Genomic DNA, 8,705 nt, shown 5'->3' with positions numbered 1-8,705 from the left:
ATACAAAAATCGCTGCAAAATATGCTTTCCAACAGGTTTTATCGTAGTTTTTGTCCAACTCCATTGACTTGTATTGAAAGAGCTGTGTGAGGTACGGTATTACCAGAGAATGTCTAATATGGCGAGAAGTTTCACTCTCACTACACTTCCGGCTTCTGAACTGGTTGCAGTTCCACTCTGATTCCATATGAGGGCGCTCACAGGACGAGTGCAGAATGAATGGAGGTCAATGGCGGTATACCCCTCAAAATCCACTTTTCTCAGGATATAATTTTTTGTCCAGTAATTTGAATGTTGTATTCGAAAGGAGATGCAAAGAAATTACACATTGCTGGGTGTTAGCTTTTTTAGAGTCACTTATTTGCTTTAAAAAGTCTTTCAAAATGTCAATGACGTCAGAATGCTGACGTCATTAGCAGAATGCTAGCGTGTTATGGGCAACAACAACTCAACCTGTAAGAAATCAAAACGACATAAGTACTCGTTCATTCAACTTTCGACCTAAAACCCATGTTGAACTTGCAAAATCTACAATCAGATCTGAGATTTCTCAACGGCAGTCGGGTGAAAGAGACAAATTTAGCTGTCTAGCCCCATTGACTCCCATTCATTTTGCACTCATGGCGATCGCCCCCAGTGGAACTCTGGTGGTACTACAGCCAAAATTCGGTACAATAGGGCTTAATAGGGAGTGGGCAGGCTCTCCGTAGACGGGCTCTGGTATTACTCCGCCGCTTCTTCTTCTGCTTCTTCTGTGTATTCAATCAGAGAATGTCTAATAGGAAGAGAATTGGCACTCTCTGCTTACTTCCGGTTTCTGGACTGGCTGCAGTAACACGTCTCTGTCCATGCGGGGGCGCTCGCAGGCGAGTGCAGAATGAATGGAGGTCTATGGCGAAAAACCCTCAAAATCCACTTTTCTCAGGATATAATTTTTTGTCTAGTAATTTGAATGTTGTATTCGAAAGGAGATGCAAAGAAATTACACATTGCTGGGTGTTAGATTTTTTAGAGCCACTTATTTGGTTTAAAAAGTCTTTTAAAATGTCAATGACGTCAGAATGCTGTGTTATGGGCAACAACAACTCAACCTGTAAGAAATCGAAAAGAAATAAGTACTCGTTCATTCAACTTTCGACCTATAACCCATGTTGAACTTGCAAAACCTACAATAAAGTCTGAGATTCCTCAATGGCAATCGGGTGAAAGAGACACATTTAGCCGTCTAGCCCCATAGACTCCCATTCAGTCTGCACTCGCCCGCGATCACCTCCAGTGGAATTCTACTGGAACTGCAACCAAGATCGATACAATGGGGCTAATAGGAAGTGCCAAGGCTCTCCGTAGACGGGCTCTGATTCAATGAAATGCCAGCGGTTTGCTTGCAATTGGCAAAGGTGCATTATCGCCACCAACTGGGCTGGAGTGTCTATTATTCAAGCTCTCAACGGAAGAATCTACGGGTGTGAGACGTTTGGAAAAATAGATCCACAGTTTTACAACGAATGGTAAAACACCTGTTGGAAAGCATCTTTTGCAGCGATTTTTGTATGAGCATATCAGTGAACACCCCTGACCACTCGGTGAGTTTCATCTCTTTGTAAACGAAAGTTTAATGCGTTTTAGGAAGGATATGTTCGAGTGCACCTATGCACCCAGAGGTTTTGGGGAAAGCGAAATAAACCTAAAATTCTCGGGACAGCAGCATGTGTCCAAATTTTAATCTTAACCGTTCTATTTCATCAGAAATGATCTGTAAACAGGGCTTTAAGTGTAAAATACCGAACTTGTCCTTTAATCACCACAATCACGAAACTAAAGCACCAATAACGATAACAATAGTTTAACCCCTGTTCTCTGAAATCGAGTGGAGAAATCCACGACAGGAAAACTTGCATGCTCCACACCAAAAACTTGTGAGCTAGAGCTGCCCTGATGATTAATGTATGCCATTACTGTGGTATTGTCACAGCGTGCGAGCACATGATGTCCCTGCAGGCAAGGCAGAAAATAATTCAGAGCTTTCCATATGGTCAAGCTCTAAATTATTTATGTGCGCTGAACGTAGTCTGCTCGGCCACAAACCGCTCACCGTTCTGCCCTCCTCTGCCCTGCCCTCAGCCTGTTAAGGACGCATCTGTCGTCAAGACTTACAACATCACTGTGCCCAGAGGGGTTCCCTGTGCGTAAAAGTCTGTGCTCTTCCAGTGGCGCAGAGCTGCCGTGCAAACCAATTTCATAAACGCTTTCATTCTCAGGGGCAGAGTCCTAAGGGCAAAACCTGGATAGATGAAGCCATAAGACCCTGCAGCCTGAGCCATGTGCGATACTGCACTTCCACCCCCTCTCTGAACTGCGACAGACAGCACTCTTGAGAGAGACCCTTGCATGGAGACTGAGTTTGCATGAGAAAATCACACTATGACTGGGTGTAAGGTTGTTTTGTTCACATTCACCCTGAAACCGAGAGATGTGATATGTGAGCACACGGCAGGTGTCCTGCAACACTTTCTCCTTCGATTCGGCTATAATAAGCCAATCGTCTATGTGTGTCAAAATCTGCTGACCTGAGATTCTCAGGGGAGCTAAGCCCACCTCTGCACACAAGACAGAAAGTCTGAGGGCTGAGTGCGAGCCCAAAGGGTAGGACTGTGAATTCGTAACATGTGCCTTGATAGGCGACACGAAGAAACTTCCTAAATATACGACCATTCATTGCCATTATAAAGCTTGGAAGAGCCAGGACATTTTTTTAATATAACTCAGATTGTATACGTCTGAAAGAAGAATGTCATATACACCTAAGATGACTTGAGGGTGAGTAAATCATGGGCTAATTTTCATTTTTGGGTGAACTATCCCTTTAAGCTTTTGTGCGTATAGCCTACATTGTAGGCAATCTGTCTGCTGTTTCCCGTAAAAATGTGCAGTGCACATACAAACGTTGAAGTTATAATGTCCAGGAACATTGTTTTAAAATAAATTTTAACCACTCTAAGTTTGTCAGCCTTAGGACAAACTTTTTCCAGTGTAGAAAAAAACAGAGAAAACACTACGTTTGTTTGTTTGACTACGTCTGCGGCTGGATGTAACCGATTGGCGAGAGTTGCAGCGTGCAGGAGTGGAGGAGCTGAAATTGGACACTTTCTGCTCACGTGGTATTAGAATACTCTACCACAGATGAAGTGAAATAAATGCAATATTTGTCAGATACACAAACATTTCAGATAGGTTTCCAAACTTTATGTAGCCTGCTAAATACTGCGTCTGTTTGTACAAGAAAAAAGTTCAACATAAGCCTATATTATTTAAATACCAATGTAGTGGGGTCTACGTTTTTTTATTAGTTTTATTTTGATAAACATGACACAATCACATCGCAACTAGGCTACATGAAAAGATGTTACTGTTATAAAAAAAAACAGATTTGTGAACATGGAACTTAAGGTGTTCTAATAAACCATAGACTGTAAAAAACACGAAACACACGTGATCGTTGCCATCGGTGCATTCGGCTAATCGTGGAACAGTTGTGTCTTCATCAGAGCTCCTGCAGTCGCTCCTGAGAAGATGCGCTGGCTGAGTCCACCGCTTGCTATCGAATCGCCCTCGCGGTACTTTGATATAATAGGCTACGTCACAGTCAGGTGGCGTCAGCGCTGTCCCAAGTCGGACATTAGGCTTGTTTGAGATGAGCAAAATCTGCACTGAACCGATCACCGCGAGATGCATGCCGGTTAGAAATGTGTCCTAGTGCGGTCCGCCTGGCTCTGATGTCATGCTGACGTATATCAAAAAACACTCGCGAGCGCAAGGTACGGATGGCTGACGGGAAACTGACGTTCCGAAGCTTTTCGAGATCCCGAAGCGCAGAGGTTTCGAAACAACATTATGCACAGTGAGGAGCCTATGGTTACAAGCTTCACATATTAGAAAAAATACAATAATAATAAAAAAATAATAATTGAATGGCTCGTTGTCAAGGTTGTTTCAGATCAACACCTGCAAGTGACCACGAGGTGTCACCGTTGAGACGGGTGTCGGAATAGGCTTGTTTGAGATGCGCCTTGCCTCGCCTGAAATGTAGTCGAGAGTAGGCGGCTGCAGTGAGAGGAGGAGTGAAAAAAGAGCAGGCAAGCCGGACAGTTCTCTCTTCACGCAGTGGATCTGACACCTGTGAGATCAAAGATGGATATCGCGGGATTCACGGGATTCACGCTCGTGCACTGTGTTGCCAATAAACTGGATGGAATTTAAGTTCTGTTGCTTCTATATGAAAATAAATAAAATGAACAAGACACCCAAAGTACTTGTTATTTAATTCCATTCCAAATACATGTTTACTTTTTTCTTTAATACAGACATATGTGTTTTTATTTTATTTATTTTTTTTATAAAAATTTGAATTGCATAACCCAAAGAGATCGCACTGTCAGATAGTTTGGAAATATTCACACATAACATAGGCTATACACATAAAACATGATATTAGAGTTTTAAAATCAAACATTTTAAAAGACAACAATACATCCACAGTTGTTTAAACCAATGAGTATTAAGCTGTGTCGTCAGTAAGTCGTTTCCCATCATGCTTTTAGGCTTGTTCGACTTCATGCAGCTCTGCGCAGACCGATCGGCGGCTGACTTGAAGCAGTGCATGCCGGTTAGAAATTTTGTCCTTCTTGATGCAGCGCCGACGCCACGTGACTGTGACGTGTGCCATCAAAGTACCGCGAGAGCGATTTGAGAGTAGCCGGAGAACTCAGCCAGTATGGAAGGCCAAAAGGGCCAACACGTATGAAACTGTCGTGTAAACACGTAGTTACGCGTTAACGCGCATTTTACGTGTTAACACGCAATTTACGTGTTAACACGTCATTTACGCATTAACACTTAATGACGTGTTAACACGTAAATCGCGTGTTAACATGTAAATTGCGTGTTAATTTACGCGTTAACACGAGATTTACGTGTTAACACGTCATTACGTGTTAATGCGTAAATGACGTGTTAACACGTAAATTGCGCGTTAACGCCTAACTACGTGTTTACACGACAGTTTCACACGTTTTGGCCCTTTTGGCCTTCCATAGATCCACTGCGAGAAGAGAGAACTGTCTGTCTTGCCTGCGCTTTTTTCACGCCTCCTCTAACTGCAGCCGCCTACTCTCGATAGTGATGTAACGTATGACACTGAAGCTTTGATGTGCGTATCGCACATGCGAAACAATTTCTAGTGAAGCCCTGTATCGGGGTGTGTATTGGTTTACTAGAGTCACGTGATCGACGACAAATGAAGCCTCACTTACTGTCCAATCACGTGCGCGTTTCTCTTTGGGTGTCAGAAGGCTCGAAGCCCAGGGGCTGGTTTCACAAAGATAGACTTTGACTATGGCTTAGTAGATAGTCAGACTTCAGATAGACATCTAAATCAGACCGTTGCACAAAGCACTTAAGACTCTGACTATCATAAGTAGGACTACACTGCAATGCATTCTGGGTAAAATAAGACACTTTTCAAAACAAAAAAAAACATGGCGGATCGAGTAAGCGCATTCAACCGCTCAGTGCAGTTTACCCAAGCCCCCAATGTTTCGGAAAACATTGAAGCTTCCCCGGGCGCCGCCATTGGCTAGCAGACCATCACCTGCTGTTAGCATCCCATTGACTCATTGACTCGTCACTTTGACAGCGAATAACTTTACATCTGAGCCGTTTACAGACTCCATTTGTCCATTATTTATTTCTAGAGAAACACGAAAATGTATAAAAGGCTCCATTACCTTGTATCTTACGTTATGGCCCCGTAGATGCAGTTTTTGTAAAAATAGGCTAACGATTGCGTCATAACCACGCGACTCTCTGTCGCACAGTAAAGAATTACCATATGGACAGGAGGAGAAGCTCGTGCGCAATCGGGGGGACGTGGAGGCAAAGTGACAAAGTAATTAATCAAAATACTTAGCAAAAGTTACTCCTGCTCCTAGCTCATGGACAGCTTCTACTCACACTCTCCGTCTCTGCAAGATGCGGAAGGGAATGATTCAGATTTCGCTTGGCACAGCTGCTAGAAGACAGACGGGTTGCTCACGTCACATCTACTCTAAGTTAGTGCTTCTAATTGACTTCACTTGTCTCCATTGAATCCAATGGGGTCGCTGTGTCCAGTTTATATAGGCCTACTGTCTATGAGTTTACCCCAGCGGAAAATATGTGTTTGTGGGAGGAGTATAACAGTTACAAGGACATTTTACTTGGGAAATTTAGCGGAGAGTGTAGTAACAAGAAGAAAAGTTTAAATTATGAGCCATTTTCCCTTTTCTTTTGGTTGTTTGTAATGTAACTGATTGTTACTGCTGGTTGCCAAGGTAACATCGAGTCTAACGTCCGTTTCACACATAGGCTACTCCATGTGCGCAGTGCGTATGCGGTGCAGGAGCAGCACGCGCTGTAGTGCTTTCACATATGCTGCGTTTGCAGTGCATAACTTATCCACGGCAAACACATTACTATTTTTATTTCAAATCCATAAGTTATGCAGCATTGCAATTCTCTTTGTACACATATACACTCTTTAATGGACGTATGCACGTTTAAACACAATTTAAACAACGTAGGCCTATTTTTCCATGCATTACTTCTACTTATATTAAGTTGCTCAAGCAAGTGGTCAAATATTTAACCATGTACTTATATTGAAATCGCAAACATTTTAAATTAAAACTTAAAATTGACAAAAACAGCCGACTCTCTTGACTTTTCTTTTGCATTTAAATTTTAATACAATAAATCTTGCATGTCACAAAGAACTTGTTTTTCCACCTCCATGAATGAGACAAGTGTTGTTCATTATGTCGCCTTGTTGAGGTAAATTGTAGTTTTCCTTGCTTTACCCTGGTCTTAAAGTAAAAAAAAAATCACTGTGAAAAAAAGTTGTATTTAATTAAATACATTTATGGTGAGATTTCTATATTTTATTTCATTAAACACATTTATGGGGAAATTACTAAATTTTCAGGTCAATCTGTGTTCATTTTGACCACGAAACATGCGCTGTCACTTTAATTCAGCGTACTGGAACGGAACGGATCGACGGACTGCAACCGCGTGCAGTGTGAGCTATGGGTACGGAAAAAAATACGCACCGCATACGCACTGTAAACGGAGTAGCCTATTTGTGAAACGGGCGTAAGTTAGCCTGGGGGTAAGGTGTCTAATTTTTTTGGTCTAAATTAAGTCAGTCTTTGTTTTTGTGAAACAGTCTAACTTGCATTAGACTAGTCTATGAGCAAATTTTAGACTTGTCTAACACTATAGACCAGTCTAAAATAGCTTTGTGAAACCGGCCCCAGATCTTATTTAACGTTGTTGATGTGTTTGTGAGGAGAGAAAATGAATTTATTTAATGAACAAATCAAACACAAACATGTAAGGCTTTTATTTGTACACATAACATTGAAACTGGAGTGTGTTGTGGTTGCTTCATCTGCCAGAGCTTCTAACACAGGCTTATGGCTGCTTTATTTTAAATAAGCACCAGATGGCGCTGTTCTCGACACTCTCGAAGCTTTCAATCTTTTCCCGGAACAGTCAGGGGAAAGCCTCAAGTGATTCACGAGGCTTCATTTCACCATCCCGACCCTAACTCTCGACTACATTTCAGGCGAGGCAAGGCGCATCTCAAACAAGCCTAGCCTACTGATAATTCTAGCTTCGCGCTCATAGTTTTGATTAGAATACATCACATCCGGTCGACCGGTCGCATACATCTAGCCGCAGAAGTTCAGATATTTCAACGCATCCGAAGCTCAAATCGGATCCGAAATTTCCGCATAGCATGTATATGATCGGAACTCCCCGCAGCTCCCGTACGACTCTCCATTGGAAATTAATGACTTCCGGTCCGACGGCTGTCGGTGCAGTGCCAGTGGAAAGGCGGCTTAACTATACTGCTTCAAGTCAGCCGCCGATCGGTCTGCACAGAGCTGTGTGATGTGAACAAGCCTTTACGGTGTTTCTATTAAACTGAATGTAATTTAAGTTCTGTTGCTTTTATATGAAAATAAATATGATGAACAAGACACCCAAAGTAGGCTACTTATTTCATTTCATTCCAAATACGTGTTTATCAATCATTTTTACTTTAATACAGACATGTATTATTATTTTTTATAAAAATGACAATCACATAACCCATAGAGATCTCACTGTCAGAGAGTTTGGGAGTAGGCTACTCACACATAATTTATCCACATAAAAACATGATATCAGAGTTTTAAAATAAAACATTTTAAAAGAGATCAACACATCGCGGTTGTTTAAACCAATGAGCATTAAACAGTGTCGTCAGCAAGTCGTTTCCCATCGTGCTTTTGATCAGCGCAGTCGGAGGAGAGCAACTGCGCTCGACTGCAGAATCCGACACGTCTGGGTTGTAGTCGCGAGAATTTTTTGACATATGTCAGCATGACATCAGAGAGCAAGTCGGACCGGGTCGGACCCAGAGGCGGCGCCAGACGATTTTGCCGGGGCTTCAGCCCCGAATGTTTTGAGTGTAGCCCCGAATGTTTTTTGAAAAGTTGACTGACAAATATGAAACCGGACAATAGCCTATGTAAACCATGTAAATCATAAGTTGCCTTATTTTCATTGTGGTTTGGCTTTTTGCTGCTGTCTCTGACTGGTCATTGTTGAAATCTGTCTCA

Source organism: Rutilus rutilus, assembly GCF_951802725.1.
Source record: "Rutilus rutilus genome assembly, chromosome: 17".
NCBI classification, from domain to species: domain Eukaryota; kingdom Metazoa; phylum Chordata; class Actinopteri; order Cypriniformes; family Leuciscidae; genus Rutilus; species Rutilus rutilus.
The sequence above is the reverse complement of the archived record's forward strand: the minus strand, read 5'-3'. Positions refer to the sequence as shown.